General features: G+C 51.8%; 1 long non-coding RNA gene and 22 other non-coding genes across 23 annotated transcripts; 22 read left to right on the forward strand and 1 right to left on the reverse strand.

Annotated features, from left to right (window-relative positions):
- The first annotated feature begins 1,587 nt into the window (after positions 1-1,587).
- LOC132343391 (uncharacterized) lies at positions 1,588-13,441 on the forward strand. The gene is made up of 4 exons (XR_009492226.1): positions 1,588-7,324; positions 7,718-8,143; positions 8,225-11,136; positions 12,602-13,441. It is a non-coding gene; the product is annotated as an uncharacterized lncRNA (long non-coding RNA).
- On the forward strand, positions 2,073-2,158 carry MIR379 (microRNA mir-379). Its single transcript, NR_030896.1, has one exon. It is a non-coding gene; the product is annotated as a microRNA mir-379 (primary transcript).
- Positions 3,300-3,381, forward strand: MIR411A (microRNA mir-411a). Its single transcript, NR_031068.1, has one exon. It is a non-coding gene; the product is annotated as a microRNA mir-411a (primary transcript).
- Positions 3,772-3,834, forward strand: MIR299 (microRNA mir-299). The gene has a single exon (NR_031143.1). It is a non-coding gene; the product is annotated as a microRNA mir-299 (primary transcript).
- Positions 3,777-3,828, reverse strand: MIR299-2 (microRNA mir-299-2). Its single transcript, NR_162339.1, has one exon. It is a non-coding gene; the product is annotated as a microRNA mir-299-2 (primary transcript).
- MIR380 (microRNA mir-380) lies at positions 5,005-5,065 on the forward strand. Its single transcript, NR_031353.1, has one exon. It is a non-coding gene; the product is annotated as a microRNA mir-380 (primary transcript).
- On the forward strand, positions 5,159-5,233 carry MIR411B (microRNA mir-411b). Its single transcript, NR_107763.1, has one exon. It is a non-coding gene; the product is annotated as a microRNA mir-411b (primary transcript).
- On the forward strand, positions 5,501-5,597 carry MIR1197 (microRNA mir-1197). Its single transcript, NR_031085.1, has one exon. It is a non-coding gene; the product is annotated as a microRNA mir-1197 (primary transcript).
- Positions 5,670-5,755, forward strand: MIR323 (microRNA mir-323). The gene has a single exon (NR_031131.1). It is a non-coding gene; the product is annotated as a microRNA mir-323 (primary transcript).
- On the forward strand, positions 5,968-6,055 carry MIR758 (microRNA mir-758). Its single transcript, NR_031378.1, has one exon. It is a non-coding gene; the product is annotated as a microRNA mir-758 (primary transcript).
- Positions 6,709-6,791, forward strand: MIR329B (microRNA mir-329b). Its single transcript, NR_031209.1, has one exon. It is a non-coding gene; the product is annotated as a microRNA mir-329b (primary transcript).
- On the forward strand, positions 7,019-7,101 carry MIR329A (microRNA mir-329a). The gene has a single exon (NR_031205.1). It is a non-coding gene; the product is annotated as a microRNA mir-329a (primary transcript).
- On the forward strand, positions 9,878-9,962 carry MIR494 (microRNA mir-494). Its single transcript, NR_031320.1, has one exon. It is a non-coding gene; the product is annotated as a microRNA mir-494 (primary transcript).
- MIR1193 (microRNA mir-1193) lies at positions 10,210-10,314 on the forward strand. Its single transcript, NR_031087.1, has one exon. It is a non-coding gene; the product is annotated as a microRNA mir-1193 (primary transcript).
- MIR543 (microRNA mir-543) lies at positions 12,029-12,108 on the forward strand. Its single transcript, NR_031184.1, has one exon. It is a non-coding gene; the product is annotated as a microRNA mir-543 (primary transcript).
- On the forward strand, positions 13,439-13,519 carry MIR495 (microRNA mir-495). Its single transcript, NR_031322.1, has one exon. It is a non-coding gene; the product is annotated as a microRNA mir-495 (primary transcript).
- A 1,935-nt stretch (positions 13,520-15,454) lies between these two features.
- Positions 15,455-15,529, forward strand: MIR154C (microRNA mir-154c). The gene has a single exon (NR_107764.1). It is a non-coding gene; the product is annotated as a microRNA mir-154c (primary transcript).
- Positions 15,530-18,141: 2,612 nt separating this feature from the next.
- Positions 18,142-18,223, forward strand: MIR376E (microRNA mir-376e). Its single transcript, NR_107765.1, has one exon. It is a non-coding gene; the product is annotated as a microRNA mir-376e (primary transcript).
- A 289-nt stretch (positions 18,224-18,512) lies between these two features.
- Positions 18,513-18,598, forward strand: MIR376C (microRNA mir-376c). Its single transcript, NR_031229.1, has one exon. It is a non-coding gene; the product is annotated as a microRNA mir-376c (primary transcript).
- Positions 18,599-18,886: 288 nt separating this feature from the next.
- MIR376D (microRNA mir-376d) lies at positions 18,887-18,968 on the forward strand. Its single transcript, NR_031236.1, has one exon. It is a non-coding gene; the product is annotated as a microRNA mir-376d (primary transcript).
- A 71-nt stretch (positions 18,969-19,039) lies between these two features.
- MIR654 (microRNA mir-654) lies at positions 19,040-19,120 on the forward strand. Its single transcript, NR_031138.1, has one exon. It is a non-coding gene; the product is annotated as a microRNA mir-654 (primary transcript).
- Positions 19,121-19,262: 142 nt separating this feature from the next.
- Positions 19,263-19,355, forward strand: MIR376B (microRNA mir-376b). The gene has a single exon (NR_031233.1). It is a non-coding gene; the product is annotated as a microRNA mir-376b (primary transcript).
- Positions 19,356-19,621: 266 nt separating this feature from the next.
- Positions 19,622-19,720, forward strand: MIR376A (microRNA mir-376a). The gene has a single exon (NR_030819.1). It is a non-coding gene; the product is annotated as a microRNA mir-376a (primary transcript).
- The last annotated feature ends 1,441 nt before the right edge of the window (positions 19,721-21,161 follow it).

Here is a 21,161-nt window from a genome sequence, read left to right on the forward strand (position 1 = left end):
CCGTGGCTTCCCCACATCCTCCCCGGCCCCTTGCTTCCCTTTCCCTAGGACCAGTGGAGGAGGTGACCTCCTTCTGGCCCAGCAGCACCTGCCCCAAAGCCTGACTCCATTCTTCAGCTTCTCAGGGGTCTCCCACTGCCCTTTCCAGCCCCCACTTCCTACAGCCTTCCCATGGGCTCCTACCAGGCTGTGATCCTTCGAGTCTAAAAAATCTCGAGCCACCATCTTCTTGGTGGATCCTTCATGTCTCATTTTTGTTTGCTCTCTGACCCTACCTTTCCCCCAGAAGTGCCTCCATTAGGACCGTCGGTGACCCGCATCCGATTGCCGACTCAGCATCTGGACTAGGATTTCTTACCAGCGCTTTGAACTCGGAGTGTTCAGCAGTGAACGCGTGCCCCCGACCCATGCTCGTAGGCGTGCTCCCCAGCCCAGAGGTGTGCTGCCCAGCCCAGAGGCCCTCTCCTGGCTTCTGTGACCAACACTCGCCCAGATGCTTTCCATGGTCTTACCGCTCCCCATTCCCCACCCACACCTGGGACCTTACCACGTCTCTTCCACTCGTCTTCCTAACTTCCCAAACATCCCACTTCCCCCCATGTCCGTGGCTCCTACTCTGTCCAGGGCACCACTCTCTTCTTTGAGCCTCCTGTATTCTTTCTCCCTGCTTCCACTTTTGCCCCCAGCAATTTCTTTTCACATTTGCAAGAGATATCGTATAAAAACGCCAAACTCAAGTTCTTTATCCGTTCTTTTTCTTGGCTTGAGGATAAAACCCGTAATCTTTAAACTTTGCTGTAAGGCTCTAAATGATCTAGACCTCACCTGGCTTGATCTCTGGCACATTTCTGGCTCTCTCACGCTCCATCTGGTCCATGAGACCCCTCTAGTCCACACTGCATCCATGCCTCTGCTTCAGTCTTGCACGGTCCTCTCTGGTTTCTCTTCCTGGCTTAGCTTCCTCATCCTTCATCTTTTACTTTATCCTTCTTCTAAGAAGCTTTCTCTAAAACGGTCAGACCTTCTTCTTACACGTCCCTGGTTTTTCACATTTTGGCCCCTTTTAGTTTTGAAATCAATGCTCTGCGTTAATTATTTCCACATGAGTCTCCTCTGATAGCTTAGAAGCTCCAGGAGGACAGAGATCATGTTTTATTCACAGTTCCAGCAGCTCATGGGTGTTTGATAAACATGAGCTTGTTTCTTTGACCACATGGGCAGGGAGCTGTGGAGCCTGCCCCCTGCAGGGCCAGGGGAAGCAAAGGTTGGAGCTGGAGGGTGGGGTCAGGGCTCAGGGAGCCCAGGGATGAGGATGGGGACAAAGGCTGATGCCTTGAATGCAGTTCCAGGCAGTTTGGTCTTCAGCAGCTGGACTGTGAGCAGGGGGTGCCATGCAGTGGGCATCAAGACTTAACGGGACAGCTGTGCCCCACCGTGCTGCCTGGAGCCGGCCCTACCCTTTCCATGGTGATTACCCGACCTCTCGGCTGTGCCTCCCATTCATCCAAGGTGGCTGTATTGGCAGTTGGGCTATGAGAAGGGATGGAGAGACCCAGGGAAGACCTCAGGGAGGAGGTGGAGGTGTTGAGCAGGATAACGAAGAGCCCATTTCACACCCAGCCCTGCAGCTCAAGTCTACAAGGGTGGTGTGGCATGTGGTGAGGACTGTCAGAGCCTGGGTGAGCTCGCGTAGGTCGTTACCCAGAAGTCAAGGGCCCCCTTTCACACATGAGCTCTGCTCTTAGAGCTTCCCGTTCTGCCATGCAGAGCAAACCACTGCCCATCCCTGTGATTAAGACACCGTTGACCGTGCCATGGCCAAAGCACAGTCAGCGTTGTGTGGTTTGCCTCTTCTCGGTCTTTCCGAGTTGGCGTGGCCTTCCTATGGGAGATGCTAGTTCAGGAGGGAGGCACGTCTTCCATATCAGAACTGCTCCCCCACAATTGAGGGGAGCAGTTTGTGTTCCCCACGTGCCTGCTTCCTAATGCCAAATGGGGCCTCAGAAACCTTAAGCCTGGAAGCGACACCAACTTCAGGGACAAGCCCTGATTCTGGGGTCAGCACCACTCCATGGTTCCTGCAGAGATGGTAGACTATGGAACGTAGGCTTTGTGATTTTTGACCTATGTAACATGGTCCACTAACTCTCAGTATCCAATCCGTCCTCGGAGGGCACCCCGGAGGTGTTGCCAACGTGAGGGAAGAGGACACTGGGTTTAGCCGTGGCCCTACTCTGCGGTCACCCCTGGGGCCCGTGTCTGATGTCCGAATCTTGCAACAAGGCCTTTTAAGTGCATCCTCTGGGGGCTTGTCTGGAGGTGACGCTGCCTGGGGAAGAGACCCTGCTTCCAGCCTCAGGCATGGTCCTTGAAGAGAGATGGCTTGCTTTGTGGCCTGTGCATGAGGAAAGACTGGTGTGACATGGGCCACCACGTCCCAGTAGCCCAGCCAGACTTTGGAGGGCTCCATGGAACCGACACCACCTTCAGGGAGACCCAGCAGCCCAGCTTCCATCACGGTATTGGAGAGATAGTCCCCTATGTTGAAGTTCCTATGTTTGTATGAAAGTCCACCTCTGATCAATATTAAATTCCTCCTCCAAGGTTTTCTGGAGGCAATGCCGAGACTGGGGATGAGATGGAGGTTCTGACCCTAGGGAGTCTGTTGACCAAAATGACATCTGCCTGGTTTACCGAAGATGGCACAGTGGTTACTGCTCAGAGCCCATCTGGCCTGGAACAATCTTGTGGCATATATATATATATTCTTTTTTTCTTTTTTTTTGATGCTCAGAACGAGGGCTCACAACCTGGGCTTCATGTGCCCGGAGACTACTTGCTTGGCCTGCTCAGGAGAACTAGGCAGGTGTTCCTTGTGATGGCGCACATGCCGTCTTCTTTTCATCAATTTGCTCACGACCAGCCCCTCACATGTTCCTCTCTGCCACATGCCATGCCCACCCTCCTGCCATACCCATACCCATCCTCTCAGATCCAACACAGTGCCTGACACCTAGTGGGCATTTGATCGATATTTTTGGAATGATGAAACAGACCATCGTCCACTTCTGCTCGGTGGGACATGCAGCCTTGGAGGGCTTCCTGGAGGAGTTGCCAGCTTTGGGGATAAGCCTCCCGTTCCAGCGCCCGCGCCAGCTCCTGACTGTGGAGACAAGACTCCTAGCCCGTGTGTGCTTGTCGCATGATGTATGTGTTGTAGTCGGCCTGCCCTCTGATTCTCTCCAGCTCTGGAACACTTTCTGGACGTGTCCCCAGCCTCTGTCCTCGGCGTCCCTGTGTGGTACTTGGAGAGATAGTAGACCGTATAGCGTACGCTTTATCTGTGACGTATGTAACACGGTCCACTAACCCTCAGTATCAAATCCATCCTCGAGGCCCCTGGAAGTGACGCCATCTTCAGGGAGGCGCCCTCGGACCCAGCATCAGGCCTCTCCATGACACTCGAAGAGATGGTTTTCTGTATGGCATGTTCTTTTCTGCATGATGCGAAATTACATACTCTCGCTCTTCTTATATCAAGTTCTGCCTCGGGAAATCTCACCGTCTCTGGGGAGTGGATCTTGCTTCTCTTTCGGGATCAGTGCTGCTTGCTCTCTGGCATTCAGTGACAATGATTGACTTCGAAACTCTTGTTTAGTATGACACCATGACCTGCTTCTTCTCAGCATCAAACAGCCGTGAAGAGGTCCCCAGAGACAACTTTGCAGATGCCAGCCTTCCTCCAGCGTCACTGCCATCGTGCGGTACTTGAAGAAATGGTTTACCGTCCCACATACATTCTGAATATGTATGTGGGACGGTAAACCGCTTCTTGGTATCCAGCCCAGCCATCAAAAGCCTCCTGGAGAAAGCCTGAAGTCAAGAGAGGCGACGCTGGTCTCCGCGCCCTCCCCGCTCCATGGTACTTGGCGGAATGGTAGACTGGTAGATGTGTACTTAATCTGTTAATGCTTGCGACGCCGTCTCCTCCTCACTGTCAAATGCAGCCTTCAAGGGCTTCCCTAGGACAATGCTCACCTCTCGGGAGCGATCCCGTTTCCACTGTGGCACACCCCTCGCCCAGGTCCTTGAAGAAACCGTGGCCAGCACGGAGAATGTTCACGCAGGGCTGTGCCACCTTCTGCGTCCCATCAGTCTCAAGGCTATGCTCCACTGACTTCAGGACCACGTGCCCATGTAGAGGCGGATACGGCGCCCACAAGACGATGCCACACCAGGTACTTGAAGAGACACACTGACTCGTATTTTTCATTGACGATGCGTGTACAGTCTATCTTTTTTCCATATCAAGCTTAGTCTTCTCGGGGAAGACGCCTCGGCTCTGGATTCAACACTGAGCCCCCACGAAGATCTGATTGGCCTCAAGTGCTTTCAGACGATGTGCGGTCCACAGGCCCATTTCTTCCCTCATCTCCCACCCAGCCTTGAGGAACTTGCCGAAGATGCTGCCAGCCTGAGAGCCAAGTTGGAGCCCTGGTTCTGGCCCCCACGCCGACCTCACGGTACCTGGAAAGGGTTCCACCACACTGCATGTGTTTGATTAACAGCGTATGTAATGTGGTCTGCTTCTTTTCAGTATCGCGTTCAGCCTCAAAAGTCTCCAGGGAGGTCATGTCCACCTCCGAGACGAGGTATTGGTTCTGGCTCCAGGACTGCTTTGAGATACTTAGAAGAAGTTGACCATGCTTCATACATCTTACTTACAAAGCATGTGACTCAGTCAGCCTTTTCGTAACAGCCACTGCACCTAGGGGGGCTTCCTGTAGGCAGTGCTGAGTATCAGGCATAGTGCTTGTCCCGGCGTCATCTCCACTGTGGGTCCTTGAGGGGTTTCTCTGTGCCGCGTCCACTGCGCCTCTAGCAGACATTGCATAGGGGCCTCTTCTCAGTACTGCATCTGGCCTCTGAGGGCTTCCGGAAGGTGATGCTAAGGAGAGGAAAGAGACGCCGGTTCTGACATCAGCCCTTCCCACGGTACCTGAAAAGATGGTTGACCATAGAACATGCGCTGTCTCTATGTCGTATGTAATGTGGTCCACGTCTTCTCAATATCAAATTCAGTCGCAGAGGGCTTCCCCGAGGCCAAGCCAACTTCGTGGGAGACGCGCTGGTCTGGCTTCAGCACCATTTCGCTGTATGTGGAGAGATGGTCGACCATAAAACGTACGTGTGCTTTATGACGTATGTCACATGGTCCACTAATTCTCAGCATCAGTCAGCCTGAGGGGACTTCCTGGAGGCCACGCCAGCTCGGAAGTAGGTGGTAGGCGCATCCAGCACAGACCACGGGCTTTATTCCCCCAGCCAGCACTCAGCACTCAGTCCCAGCCTTACCGGGCAGCCTGGAGGTGGTAGTAGTGGCTTTGGGCGTGGGTGTGTGTGGTCACGGCCACCCTTGCTAATGGCTGGTAACTCATGATGTAGGTTGCCAGGGCTTCCGGGAGGTGGTCCCAGATGAAGGGAGGCGAGGTGAGGTCGGCTTCCTGGTATTTGAAGACGCGGTTGACCATGGTGTGTACGCTTTATTTATGACGTAGGACACATGGTCTACTTCTTCTCGATATCACATCTTCGCCTTGGAAGACCTTCCTGGAGGTGATCTCAGCTTTGAGGAAGAGCCGCTGCCCCGGTGTCAGCACTGCCGCTGCTTGGTACTTGGAGAGAGGTGGTCCGTGGCGCGTTCGCTTTATTTATGGCGCACATTACACGGTCGACCTCTTTGCAGTATCTAATCCCGCCTTGCGCGCTTTCCTGGAGCTAACCTCTGCGGCGGGTGGGCACACTAGCTCTGCGCTCTTTGCCACTCGGTGGGGTTTGTTTGTGATGCATTTGTCTTGTGTGTGCTGATGACTGTCGCGCGGCAGCCTTCTTCTCAGCAGACCTTGCTGGCTTGGCGGCTTCGAGGGCAGGGCTAACTTGCAGACGAGGAGAATGGCTTCACCACGTGCCTGGGTACATGAGATGGTTGACCAGAGAGCACACGCTTTATTTGTGCCGTTTGTGACCTGGTCCACTAACCCTCAGTATCTAATCCCCTCTTGGAGAACTTCCGGAAGAAGTGTCCACTCTGGGGGAAGGAGACTTTGCGGGATCAGCCGGGCCTCTGCTAGACTCGGAAGAGAACACCGTCAAGGCGTCTGCCACCCACGTGCCAGATACTGCAGACTTGGACTCGTTTTCAGTAGGGGATCTTGTCTTGGAGGGCTTCCCAGCTGTGAGGCCGTCCAAACTCAGGGGAAGGGGCATGCTGTCTGCGCCACCCCAAAGTACTGGAGTGACCAGCTGACCAGGGTGTGTGGACTTTATTGATGACCCAGGTCATACACCTCAGTATCCAGGGAATCCTTGGGGGGAAATTCGGAGGGGGGAACCCACCTTGGCTTGGGGGCATATGTGTCTCTATGGTAACTGAGAAAAGTTTGCCCCGGGGGTGAACCAAAAATGTGACAGCTCTTCTGAGCAGCATCTCTGTAGTCTCAGCAGCCTCTGGCCACAATGCCAGTTTCAGGATGTTGAGGCTGCCACCAGGTGTGCTCCACTGGGGTACTTGGATGGACAGCATGCGCTCAACCAGTGGCTTAAACCAGCACTTCAACCGCCAGAGTCCAGTTCCGTACTCGTAGGACGCCCAGGATTGAAGGTCAAGTCTGGGGAAGAATCACTGGTGTTCTGGTCAGTGTTCATCCATGGTACCTGAAGAGAGGTTTTCTGGGTTTCTGTTTCTTTAATGAGGATGAAACACACCTGGTTAACCTCTTTTCCAGTATCAAATCCCATCTTGAAGGCCTTCCGGTCCAGACCTCAGCTTCCGGGGAAGACGTTTACTGTCGGCTCCTGCCCAGTGGACAGAAATAAGTGGTTGACCACAAAGCCTGTGCCTTGTATGTATGACTCATGTCACCTGTTGTACTAACCATTCGTGTGCAATCCGTATTAACAGGGCTTCTGGGATTGGCTGTCAAGTCTGAGGAAGAACCAGCTCATGTCAGTGTGATTGGTGGTACTTGAGGAGAGGTTTTCTAGGTCTCTGTTTCTTTCATGAGGATGAAACACACCTGGTTAACCTTTTTTCCAGTATCAGATCCCACCTTGGAGGCCTTCTGGTCCAGACCTCAGCCTGTGGGATGGGGTGCTGTACATACGAATAACTTGTTGCCCACAAGCCTGTCCCGTGTTTCTGATTTTAGTTACCTATTCCACTAACCATCAGTATCTTATCCATTCTCAGGAGTACTTCCCAAAGGAATGCCCATGTAGAGAAAGACCATGGTCCCCAAGATAGCTCCATGCCTGGAACACACAGGTAGGTCATCTGTGGTTGCATTTAGCTTGGACTTAGCCCAAAAACCCATGTTGGCGAATGCCTGTTGCATGGCCAGCATGCCCCTCAATCTCTGGTTTATTCCGAAAAGATGTCCTAGACATAATGACATCTTTGGGGAGAAAAACCAGTTCTGAGATCAAGACGAGGCCTTGGCGGTCTCTAGAGTTGGTCTGGGATAGGAGCTGTTTATTTCCAGTAGGAATTCTGGAGTGCATGTACCTCTTTAGGAATGTTCGATGTTACACCAGTTCAGGGAAGGGGGCTTTATCATCAACCCTGGTCCAGGAGAAATGAGCACATAGCTGACCGCAGGCCATGCGCTTTACCCGGGACACACCTGGTTCCTTACCATTGTATCTACTTCATCCTTAGGGGGCAGTGCTGCTGTCGAGGAGGAAGCTGTGTGTCTGGAGGTGGCTCTTTTCTGCGGTCCTCAAGGAGAGGTTTCCTTCAGTATACTCCATCTTTTATGACAAATTATTCACACCAAAGGGCTTCGCCAGTGGCTCAGCTGATAATGAACCCGCCTTCCAATGCAGGAGATAGAAGAGATATAGGTTCAATCCCCGAGTCAAGAAGATCCCCTGGAGATGGAAGTGGCAACCTGCTCCAGTAGTTTTACCTGGAGAATTCCATGGACAGAGGAGCCTGGCAGGCTGCAGCCCATGGGGTCGCAAAGACTTGGACATGACTGAGCATGCACGCGTCAGGGGGCATCCACACCAACCTCTCTTCAGTATCAAATACCAGCTTGAAAGATTTCCTGAACGAGACAAAAGTTGTCAGCTCAAGTCCAGGGTAAGTGAGCCCACACGTCTGTTTCCCTTGCTCTGCGTGGTGTATCTGATGCTGATGCTCCTTTCATATCCTTTCCAGTAGGACTCCATGGAGGTGACGCCAACCTTTGGGGAAGAAAGTGGTTCTTGGTCAGCTCTAAAGCCGGGACACAGAGGTAGGTTGTCTGCATGGTGTTTGTTTCAATGGCAGTAGGCCGTGTCTCAGTTCTGGGCTTTTTCGTGGCAGCTGGGGAAGGGACACGGGTTCTTGAGAAGCCCCAGGTCTTTCCACCTCATCCCCACTTGGTTTGATGAGTGTCAGAACAGTTGTGGTGGTAGCCATAAACAGCAGTGAAGAAAGTGAAAGTGTTAGTGCTCAGTTGTGCCTGACTCTTTGCGACCCCATGGACTGTAGCCCACCAGGCTCCTTCATCCATGGAATTTTCCAGGCAAGAATACTGGCGTGGGTTGCCATTTCCTTCTCCAGGGGAATCTTCCCAATCCATGGTTCAAACCTAGCTGCCTATACTGCAGGCAGCTTCTTTACCATCTGAGCCACCAGGAAAGACTACTAGTCTTTAATATCCTGTTAGCTGATGCCCAAACATTATTCCTTCCACCAGAAAAGAGCCATGAAGGGAAAAAGAGAGAAAGGTGAGGAAGTGGGGTCGTGGCGGGGGCCATCGCCTCTGATGTGTCCAGGGTAGCGGCTGCTGCGTTCTTGCAGGCTGGGCACTCTGGTGGCTCACCACGGATCAGAGACAGATTGTCAGGGTGGAGTTGGGCAGCCTGAGTGGTGACCCTCTTTGTCCTCTGCTCTAAAGGCCAGCTACAGAGAGAGGGGAGGGCACCATTATACCACTTGACAACAGAAAGCCTGGGCTTCTTTTTCTGTGACTTTGAGTCCTAGCTCTCCCAGCCTGTTGGGGTGGGCCTGCCTCCTTAGTGAAATGAAAGTCTGCAGAGATCAATATTCCCCCATCAAAGAATTATGGTCAAAAGGGTTTTGCAGTAAAACAGAAAAGCTAACCCAGATGTGGCACAAACATTTGGCCAACTGACTTCCAGAAATGAAAGTTGTTTTTCTTCCTTAATTCTGCTGAATTAAATGGAAGGCAGTGGAAAGTAGTTAAGTGGTGTTTCATGTGGAAGATGGAGGCCTGGCTCTATTCCCAGCTGTCCCTACCCTGCCTTGGCGCTCACTTTACTTAGGACTAACTTGATATCATGCATCTGTTTTTAGAACCACAGCTTACCTGGAAGATTACCTGGACCCATAGCCGATTCCTTGCAGGGCCTGGGTGTCTGTTCACTGCAGACCACATCTCCGGCCCCTTGACCACAAAATGTGGGATTTATCTGTGAATTTGCTCCTGATAACGTTGACCTTGGGATGCAAACCATTGCTGGGACACTTCCTGAGGCCTGATATATCAATATTTCCAGAAGGAGGTTACAGTGTCCCCATCAAGGAAAGCTCCAATTCCTGGAAAGCAGTTGTAACTAAATGTTCTCTGTACTGGTGGAAAATATTTCACAAGTGACCTCTATGCAGTGTTAAGTCTTAAAGGGTTTCTTGGCTGACCTCTGGAAGCAACCCCAAGACACTCAATTCAGACTCTTCGCTTGTATACGACACATGTCAACTGGTCCATCCGGGGCCACACAGACTCTGGAAAACTTCTCCAGCATCAGCGGAAGGCTGCACGATGTTTTGCTTTTTTTTTTGGTGTGTGTTTTTGACCAGGGCTAATCTTCGATACTTGAAGGAGAGGTTATCCGTGTTGTCTTCTCTTTATTTATGATGAAACATACACGGGAAACCTCTTTTTTAGTATCAAATCCCACCCTGGAGGCACGTCCTGTTCCCGATGCAGCCTTCAGGGAAGGGACGTGGCCAGCTGCACTCTGAGTAGCCGGGGGAAGGCGGACTGTCGGGTGTCGCAGGGACAGCTGCTTGGAAGGGAAGCCACGTTTGGAGAAGGGCCCAGCTTGCTGTGTTGGAGGGAGGCTGCCCCTTGCGGGGTGACTCACGGTGGGTGGTGGCGCCTCCGGGTGGGATCCAGCCAGGATGGCTCTCTGGACACACCAGCCGCTCTCCAGGGTAGCTGAGGGGATGGTAGGCCGGTGACGTGCACTTCATTTACGATGTAGGTCACCCGTTTGACTATCCACCAGCACCCAGTCCATCTGTGGGATGACATCTTGGCGACTTTGGAAAAGATACAGGAGGATGGGGGACCGGTGTGAGTCTGCTGTATGGGAAGAGGGGTTGCCCTCAGGGGCTCCCTCTCCCGCCTTTTAAAAAATAAGTAGAAGCGATCGTCAGTCAATCGTCTCTTCCCAGTCAAACCTCTCCCAGGCGGATGGCTAAGCTGCACTGCAAGCGTTAGGGAGGAGGCCCAGCCCACAGCACAGGTTGAAGACAGGACCTGTGTGTTACCTGCTTCAGGGTCCTGTCTGTCCAGAGTGTGTGCCTGTGTGTGTGTGTGTGTGTGTGTCTATGGCCGATAGTGCTAATGTTGGGAGCACCTTCTTTCGTGACGTCAGCTCTCTTTTGCGGGGTCTGAAAAGAGGCTGTTTGATGAGATTGTCATGTATGAGATGAATATCACATGGTCCATCTCTTTTCAGTAGTAAAACCACCTGGAGGATTTCCCGGATGTGATGCCTGACTCCAGGCAGCACCACTGGTATCTGTGCCGCTGCCAGTGAGCAAGTAGCTGAGGCACCGGCCTCGGTGTGTGCTCACAGGCAGGTTTCAATGTGCGCCTCCTGGATCGTTACCACCTGTAGAACCCAACCTCTCCCTGAGTGCATTTCAAACCCACGTTCATCGCCTGGGGAGGAGGCTTTGCTGTCGTCACTCATCTCTGTGTCTGTTGTTCAGCATTTTTTTGACCTAGGAGGACTCATCCAGGATGGACACTGGTCATTGTCAGATACTGCTTCAGATGCATTCTGGACATGACACCTATGGCAGAGAACACGCCTTGGAGTTCACCATCTGTGAAGGTATGGATGTTGATATCTCACTCAAGACCATATGCTCAGCGTAGCACATGTGTCTCCTGGTCCACTAATTCTGAGTGTCCTTCCCTGGTAGCTCAGCTGGTAAAGAATCCACCAGCAATGCAAGAGACCCTGGTTCAATTCCAGGGTTGGAAAGATCCCCTGGAGAAGGGAACAGCAACCCACTCCAGTGTTCTGGCCTGGAGAATTCCATGGACAGAGGAGCCTGGCGGGCTACAGTCCATGAGGTTGCAAAGAGTCGGACAGGACTGAGAGGCTTTCACTTTTTCCGTACCTAAAACACGTTCTGGACATGAGGCTTGCTCCAGGGGGTGAAGGTGGGACTCACCGTCTGTCACTCTCCTCTTGCACTGCCTGGTGTGTGGGTCTCGCAGCCATGACAGGGCCCTAGAAAGTGAGGGGAAACTCAGAGGCTGCTGAAGACTGAAACTTGCAACAGGCACATCTCTGTCCGTGTCTCACTGGTCAAAGCAAGTCACATAGCCAAGCCCAAAGACACGTGATGGGAGGTCCACGGCACCACGAGGAGGTTACAACGAGGGTGGGATGTGGAGACAGGCAAGGGTGTGCCAGTCATCCACATGGGCCGCCAGAAACTCGGGTTTCATTCACATACCTCCCGTGTCCTGTCTGCATGGGGGCACTTCTGCGAGCTGAAGCAGTCAGCAGTGGCCACACTGCCAGGCCCAAGGTCGTTCCCATTCCTTTGAGGCAGTGTTGCCCTTGAGCCGTCTTCTGTGTTTTGACAATTGTGAAACGTCCCTTCTGGCACCCGTTTCATGATGACATGTCACCTGATGTGCCAGCGGGACCCATTTGCTCTCAGAAGTGATGCCACGCGGAGAAGCTGAGCTGCTGAACGATCCTGACGTGTGGTGCTTAAGGAGAAGTTGCCCGTGTCTTTTTCGCTTTATATGTGACGAAACATTCGCGGTGCACTTCTTTTTCAGTATCCAATTCAGCCTCGAAGACTTCTTGGTTCCGGTGCCGACCTCATGGAAGGCATGTGGGCACTTGTAGTAGACTCTGGTCAAGATTTTTGCCCCCCGCCTGCCGAATCTTTTTTTCTTCCCCAGTGTCCCCTGATTTCTCTCATGTTTGGGCCCCTGAATCAAACCTTGCCTGAAGCTTGCCCTGCCTTGACGGTTTTCAGTTGTATGAAGCCTCTCTCTCCCTTTATTTTTGGCCAGTTTGAGTTGGGTTTTATCTTACTTGGATATAAACAGATGATACCGTGCTGCTGCAGTGATCCACAAACAAAAACCCTGCATTTATCTTTCAAGGATATATGTCTCTTAGTTCAGCTATCTTCAATGTCCCAAGGTGAAGTCTTGGTGAAAAATGCCTTTTTCTTACGGATTTACTGTGTTTGCACTTCAAAAATGTTGTCCTCTTGGTTTAATTTATGAATGACAAGTAATCCCCAATTCATGTGCTTTGTGTCCAGGGAACACCATTGGCATGGGCCCCTCTCCAAGAGACCTGAAGGACGGTTGGACCCCAGAACATCTCCCCTGCCTCCTTCGCCCGCAGGCTCCTCGCTCCCTGGGAGGACTTCCTGCAAGTGATGCTGACTTTGGAAAAGACATCATTTCTTCATCCCTATTGTCCAGTGGCCCTCTGTGATGGATTTTCTGTATTTGTCACAAGTCATCCTGAACAGACTGCCTTGTAGAACTAGACCATCTCTCAAAGGAACCAGGAGTGTCTGTAAGAAGGGGATGCTGGAATCAGGAGCTTGCCAGGCACCCTAAGGGTGGTCCATGGACAGCAGATGCTGCTTCAGCAGTTTGTCCCACCTAATTTGAGGTCCTTGGCTTCGCATTTCTCAAGAGGATGCCTTGCAGAACCACTGACTCACGGAGGAGATTTTATTTCAGGGTCCCAGACCACCCCATTTCCTCTGAAATGATGCTCCGCTTGACCATTTGCGGACTTGATCACAAACGTACGGAACCTGGCTATACTGATTATTGGATTCTGCCCGTGAGCTCTCCCTGGAATCATGAGTGAGAGAGAGGCTGGGGTTGATTGACTTCATCCATGACGGCCATGTGACCCACCTCCGCCCCGCATCAGCCTCGCCTGTGAGGGCTGCCTGGATGCTGCAGACACGAGCGCCGTCCGCCTCCTCCCAGGTGAGCAGACGCCCCACCGCCTTCAAGCCCCCACTGACTGGATGGTACTGGCCGAGGCCCGGCCGCCGCACCCTGACGCGCAGTGTCCCTTCCACACAGGCGGACCATGGGCTGTGAGCATGTCCGTGCCCATCGGGGCTGACCACTGGTGCCTGGAAAGAAGTTGCCCATGTTCTTTTCGCTGATATGTGACGAAACAAACATGGTGCACTTCTTTTCCGGCATCAAATCTCAGCTGCAGGAGCCCCGGCCCCCACGGCGCTTCACGGAAGGGGCTCCAGCGTCTCTGCTGTCTGGGTATGTATGTGGAGGCTGGTCCCTCATCTCAGCTCGAGGAGCCCCTGGCCCCCAGGGCACGTCACGGGAAGGGCTCTGGCGCCCCTGCCTCTCTGGGCACGTACGTGGAGGCTGGCCCCTCATCCACTGACCATCCTTGGTTTGATCACAGGTCATGCCTGCCTCTAAGAACGGGCATGACTGTGAGAGCCCTCGGTCATGTTCCCACTTCCCGCTGCAAGAGAGGCTGGGTAAACATGTCCAGGTGAAGAATTTCACCCAGGATTTGAGGGGGAGGTTCAGATGAGAAGCGGCCCCCTTCCCAAAATAATACGGCTAAATAGTGGCAGTGACAACTACAAAAACTCAGAGCCGATGCAAACGATCCACCAGCCCTCTCCGGAGGCAGAGGTGGATGGTGCCCAGGTGCATGGATGTTAGCTGTGATCGTCCCCTGGGGGACCGTCCCCCACACCCTCCTAGGAGGGCTGATCAGGGACACCTGATGTTGTGGAGGGGGGCGGTCCCTGGGGTTCTGGAAGAGGGGTTTTCCCAGGACGGCCATTTCACTGGGACTAATTCTGCTCAGCCCCTCTTTCTAGGTTCCAGTCCTGCCCTGGAGGCACATGTTCCCAGATGTCGTTGGCAGAGCAGGAACGTTGGTGTCAGCCCCCTGGTCGGGACCAACAAGTGGACGCGCCTCTTAAAAGTTGGTGCTGTCACGCCTTTCGGCCTCTGGCTCCATGCAGCTGCCGCCATCTTCCCGCAGGAGGCGCCACAGGGCCCCGTGGACCCTTCTATTCTGTGGTCCTTGAAGAGAGGTATTCCCAGGTGAATTTGTTTTAGTTATTACGAATCGGTCTTGGCCAACCTCTTTGCAGTATCAGATCCGACGTGGAAGAAGGGCCATCAGAGCTGGGACTCTTGGCGTTGGCAGGTCCGGAGGGTAAGTGGCCAGTTGCTGTCTAGAGAGTTCGAGTGGCATTCCTGGACAGCCGGTTCCCTGACGCTCACTTTCTGTCTTCCTTAGGAGGAGTTTCTGGAGCTCTGCCAACTGGGACCAGAGGCCGCAGGGTTGGTTCCTCTCAGTGCTCTGTTCGGTACTAGAAAAGAGGTTGTCTGTGTTTCTTAGCTTTGTTTATGATGAAAAATATGGATACACTTCTATTTGAGTATCATACCTCATCACGGAAGCCCAGCTCCAGCTTCCGGGAAGAGACGTTAATGACGAACCCCATTAGTGGCACTTGGGTGATGCTGGGCTCAGTGGCTGCCTGCGGAACAGTTGACTCCTGCCCCACCCATCCTTGGGGGCCTGTCCTCCTGTCAGAGACTGTCATGGGGACAGAAACAACTTTGGAGAAGAAGCAGCTATCGCCAGAGGTCCATCAAGAAAGGCTGTCCAAGATGTGGCTCACAGAGCCTGCCTGATTGACCAAGTCAAGGGCCACCCTCCTGGATGATGGGAAGGCTCAGATGCAAGAACACTGCCAGGCTTTCTGAACCAAGATGGAGGGCAGCTGGCCCCAGAGCCCCAGAGTCTCCGCAGCCGTGAGGACCTCCTGGAGGGGGATTCTGGTTCTGAGCCACCCATGGGATGTGAAGTCGCCCAGTGATGCCTCTGTCCTATGCCCAAGGAAACAGGAAAGGTACAGCCTTCAGAACTGAGCCTCCTTCCCACCTGGGAGGCTGTCCACATCCTGCAGCTGATGTCAGGGAGGGCCACTTATACCTGCGTACCAGGTAGGTCGAAGGAAGGCTCGGAGGGAGCGTGAGGTCTTTGATGGCATCTGTTCTCTGCGTGTGAGAGCTCACCATCCATTTCTTTTGCAGGAGGATGTCCAGCAGACAGAAGAGGAACATGTCACAGAAGCTGGTCTGAGATGTTCGAAAGGAGGTTGTCCGTGATGTATTTGCTTTATTTGTGGCAGATATTGCACGGTTGATCTCTTTTCTTCATCAAATGCCTTCTTGAAGGATTCGCTGCAAGTGGGGGTTCAAGTTCTGGCATGGGGAGTGGGGAGGTGTTAGCCCCACTCTGAGGGCATGGGAACAGATGGTTGACCAGATGGCTAGTGTTCTCCTCTGTTTTTCTTCATTTCTTCTTTTGCAAATTAAGAATGTATTAAATGATACCCTATCATCCTGTTTTTTACAGTAAATCTGTCAGTGTGAAAAATTAGGCTGTGTAACACCAATTTTTTTTAAACAGTTGACAAATAAATGTGAACAAAAAGTTGTTTAGCACTTTTTTTTTTTTTTTGGAGTTTTAGAAGAATCCTGAACCAAAACCTCCAGTGTTTTGGTTTCCAAAGCTTAACCTCTGAAAGAACAGATGAGCCACCAGAAATACACTGAACAAATTATAATGATAAAGATGAGATGATCGTGGGAATTGTTATGACTGTGTGGCAGGTATACTGATGCTTTAGTATAAAACTTATTTTTCAGATTGTTTTATTTTCATAATAACTTTTTTAAGACAAAATACCAGTCTTCTGGGAAAGTTACAATGTTAAAGTTCTTAACAGAAAGAGACTACAAAGTCTTTACATACTTCTCAAAGGCCCCTGTGCTGTATCTCATCTAATTGTCTCTGACTTATCTTTTTGTAGTTTTGCTGGGGAGCAGAGTGCTGTTTTTAATACGTACTTTTATCCTAAACTTGGAGAAGAGTTCCTCAAGACTTGTAGGCAGGTGGATTATTCAAGGAGAGTTCTCCAGGAAGACCATTCCAGAGGGAAGTCTGGGTAACAGGAGAGGGAGGGGGTTAAGCCCAACAGTGAGCAGACATGGTTATCAGCTCATGGACCCCTGGTAGCCCACCTGGCATGTTATCCTCAGCAGGACACTCAGGGCATGATGCCTGCTTCTTGGAAGAGACAACAGGTGAGTTGACATTGATTCCCCAGGACCCTTGCAGAGGAGTTTCATGGCTAGTCACTACATCTGTTCCAAATCTCAACTGGCTGCCTGCATTTCAATTTTTAAAAAAATACAGCCCAGCTGGGAATTATTCCTTAAACAGCATGTCCTCCTCATGCATGACCATGCTTGTAAGACTCACTCCTGGGTACTTGAGCGATGTTGGTCACAAACTTAGACCCTCTGATCCCCTAAACATCCACGGCCCACTTATTTTGGACAAGGCTTCATGGAGGAAACACCAACCTGGATGGTGTGGCACAGCTCCCAATGGCCTGTGGAAAGCGCTGGGCTGTGTATGTTTGCCTCATTTATGATAAATGATGCTTGGGGGACGTCAGGGGTTCAGGGTTGCTTCCTCAGCAAGCCAAGGCTGTAGGGGAGGGGCTCTGGCTCTGTAGATGATGGGCGTGACCTGGTCCCCTCCCCGTGGGGTCCGTTCATCTCTAGAAAGAGTGCCTGCCTCCACCCTTGTGACAGGCCCTAGTTTTCCAGGTCAAGGTTTTTTTGAACCAATTCCAACTTTAGAAAAGCAATACCCGTATCAGCGCCTCTCTGTGGAATACGAACGGAGGGTCAACCACAGAATACGTGCTTTGTTTCTGAAGACTGCCTTTTGGCTCATTTGTCTTCAATATCGAATCTGGGTTTAGGAGGACTTCCCAGAGGTGATGGCAGCTGTGCAGAACAGGGACTGAGTCTGGGATTATTGCTGACGTGTTGTTTGCTTTAGGTCGGGAAGACCACCTGGAGAAGGAAATGGCTACCCACTCCAGTATCCTTGCCTGGGCAATCCCATGGACAGAGCAGCCTGGTGGGCTACCGTCTATGGGATCACACAGAGTTGGACACGACTGAGTGAGTAACACTTGTGCTTTCACTTTAGGAAGCACGCTTTACCAGGAATTCACAGCACCTATTTTGGTAAGTCTCTGTATCCCCCCGGTCCACCTAAAAAGTGATTTTTCTGGAAGTTGTAAAATTTTTTGGTTGGGAGGGAGGGTGGCTGGTAAGCCTCTCAGTGGGGTTTGAAGTGACACTGTATTTGTCTAATGCACCCCAACAGCCTATCCTGTTGATTTACCCAGTCCTGCCTTTTGGGACCTTCCAAATACAATCTCACTTTCTAGAAGGTTCTTTGATGTCCTCATCCCTCCAAGGTATGAGAAAGGATGCCTGACGACCCTGCACACTTTCCTGCACTCGGTGTTGTAGGATGCCTCAGGAGGGCTTCACGGAATTGACCTTGACTTTAGGAACGTTGCCTGGAGAATCCCATGGAGGGAGGAGCCTGGTAGGCTACAGTCCGTGGGGTCACAAAGAGTCGGACACGACTGAGCGACTTCAGTATGATATTTTCAGGACTTACTGAAAGGATAGTTATTCCTACTGTATTTGCTTTATTTATGGTGACTTTTTGAAGCCTGTTCACTTTTCCAGAATGAGATTCTGCTTTTCCAGACCTGAATGGGGTGGAAATACCAGGGTTTCCCTCAGCAGGGGGGCTGACAGCAAGGCAGACCCCAAGGGGCCAGGGTCTGATGTCATAGTTCCATCCTGGAGTTTAGAAAGGACTTGATGGCCTGCAGTTGCATCTTTTCTAGCTGTATCATGTTCTGGCTTGTGCTTCCCAGGGCTGCTCAATGTTTGATATTCAAAAGGTGGATATTCCTTCTATGTTTACAGGATTGACAGCTAAACATAGAGGAAAATCCACATTTTAAGTATCTAAAGTTGCTTTTGAGACATTTCTGCACACAAAATCCGCCCCCTCATTGAAGAAAGAGGAAGGTTAACTGTCGCCCGGAACACAACCACACACACGTGCACACACGCACACATGCACACACACACACATGCGGAGGGAGTACCTGTACTCCGCCTCCTTCCCCCTTAGTGACGGGACAGGCGCCTTCCCGGCCGCCAGCTCCAGAGGCTCGCGCCTAGTGGGCTTGTCCTGTGTTCTCTCTATTTCTGACGGATGTGCTCAGGTTCACGCTTTCCGGGACTAAATCCTTCTTTGGTATTTAAAAGGTGGATATTCCTTCTATGTTTATGTTATTTGTGGTTAAACATAGAGGAAATTCCACGTTTTCAGTATCAAATGCTGCTTGGAAACTTTCCCGGACTGAAATCTCCATCAGGGGAGCCAGGTGGGGCTAAGCCCCTCCAGGGTAAGTGGAAGTTGGTGGACCCCAGCACATGTGATCCGTTCCTGGCACATGTCTGAGGACCACCCGCTTGTCTTGGGGAGACCCTCCCGCCGAGTGGCCAACTCGGGGGGAGAGGCTGGGGTCCCGGTTTCTCCAGGGCAGCTCAGCAGTTTTTGCTATGTGTCTTTCATTTCAGATGGATCGTGCCCAGGGCGACGCTTCCCGGGATCCATCCTCTTTGGTATTTAAAAGGTAGATTTTCCTTCTATGATTACGGGTTTGGTGATTAATCATAGAGGAAAATCCACATTTTCGGTATCAAATGCTGCTTTGGAGACGTGATTGGGACTGGCATGCGGGTGGGGGCAGGAGGCAGGGCTGAGCCCCCAACCTGGGTTAGTGGAAAGGTGGTGGGCTGCAGAACATGTGCTTCCTTCGTGTCATATGTCTGCTGACCATCACCTTTAGAAGCCCCCCTCTCGCTGAGGAGCCCACCAGCCAAGGAGGCCATGGCGTGTGGCCGCAGCTCTGCCACAGGACTGGACACAGCTTCCCTGGCCGTCTTGCTTCCATGTTCGGTAAATTACGCACGCAAGTCTTATCCAGAACTCCATCTTTCTTTGGTATTTAAAAGGTGGATATTCCTTCTATGTTTACGTGATTCATAGATAATCATAGAGGAAAATCCATGTTTTCAGTATCAAATGCTACTCTGGAAATGTTTCTGGAAGAGACTGGAGGGCCAGGCCCCGAGGCCTGGGCAGGTGGAAGGTTGGTGGGTGGGTGGCATGCCATGTCTTAGTTAAGGACGGACGCCTGGGGTTCATCCATACTCGGGAACCATCTCTGGCCGAGCAGCCCACTCGGTGAGATGCACATTGTGGGTCTCTTGTCCGTCCATCCGTGGAGGCTTGTCTGCCCGACGTGACTTTCATGTTTGATGACTGAAGCACAGATTGGAGTTCTCCTGGACAGAATCCTTCTTTGGTATTTAAAAGGTAGATTCTCCTTCTATGAGTACATTATTTACGATTAATCATAGAGGAAAATCCACGTTTTCAGTATCAAATGCTGCTTGGAAACCTCGGAGGATGCAACATCGCCGTCAAAGAAGGAAGTGGGTGGTCAGGGGTCTCCTGTGCTCTGTGTGAGGTGTGCCGTTCAGCTGACTTGCCCTCGGTCTGGTCGTGCGGTCCTGAGACTGCTCTCGGGATTATTTCGAGTCTGAATGAATTTTGTTCTCTGTGTGTTTGCCATGTTTATATAGCGTTTTCCAGAGCCCCCTCTTCTGCAGGAATCTTAGAGATTACCTGGGGGTCAGTGTTAGGAGGGGGCCATGGTGGAGGTACCACTTCCGGGATGCGGGATTCACCCACGGCCAGGAACTCTGCCCACAGCCCCGTGTTGCCTGCCTACTAACCCTGCCTGTCCAATCTGTCTGTCTTAGACTCACTCCTGGAGCAGAGGCCAGCTCTGCCACAATGCAAATGGCTTTCCTGCCAGTAGTGGTGTTTGCTGCTCAAAGAGAGATTATCCTTCTTGGGTTTGCATTGATTGTCATGAACATGCATAGGGCAATCTCTCTGAGAAGCAAGTGCCTGCCTGGGAGGGCTTCTTGGAGAATCAGAGGTCAGGACCACCACAGGGTAGGCAAATGCATGCTCACCACGGTGTATGCGCCTCTATCTTGCTGTCTGTGACCTGGTTTCTCCTCCTCTTAATCCCCTGCATCCTCCCAAGAACTTTCTGGAAGAGATGATGGCTTTGTAGAGGATGCGGTGGTTTTCTGTTCAGTTTGGGAAGACTGCTTAGTGTGATGCTGAAGCTGCCATGAGCTGTCACTCTGTCCAGTGTCCCCAGCTACGATGCCAGGCTCTGGAAGGAGACCTCAAAGTCAGTGTGTCTCCCAGTATGAGGAAAGAAGGCTCAACAGCAAGTCAGGGTCTGGCTCATTCTTGACTCATCTGGTCTACCCCATGGACTGTATCCCACCAGGCTCCTCTGTCCATGGAATTCTCCAGGCAAGAGGATTGGAGTGGGTTGCATTCTCTTCTCCAGGGGATCTTCCTGACCCAGCAATTGAACCCACGGCTCCTGTATCTCCCACATTGCAGGCAGATTCTTTACTGTCTGAGCTACCACGGAAGCCCCACCTACTCTACACACCCAGGCTATTCTTGGGCTGACTTCTGGGCTTTAATGTCCTTTTGAGGGAAGGGAGTAGGTGTGGCTGCTAGTCTAGAGGAAAGGAACCGGGTAGCCCTGAGTGCCATATTTTATGGTATTTGCCCTGGGACCATAAGCCCAGTGTTCTCTTAGTCCATAGTCCTTCTCTTGGCCTCATAATTGTGATGGGAGGATCCTGGGATGTCTGATGTCATTATCTGTTTCATTGGAGAGTTGGCCCCTGGGGATTCCTCTGTCCTTTATTGAATCTTGCCGTAGATGAGTGCTTTTGAGTGGCAGCTCGGGTGACTTTCTGGACACAGTGTCAGCTGCAGGTGGGAGGATGCTG

The sequence above is a fragment of the Bos taurus genome, chromosome 21 (genome assembly GCF_002263795.3).
Source record: "Bos taurus isolate L1 Dominette 01449 registration number 42190680 breed Hereford chromosome 21, ARS-UCD2.0, whole genome shotgun sequence".
In the NCBI taxonomy this organism is placed as follows: Eukaryota; Metazoa; Chordata; class Mammalia; order Artiodactyla; family Bovidae; genus Bos; species Bos taurus.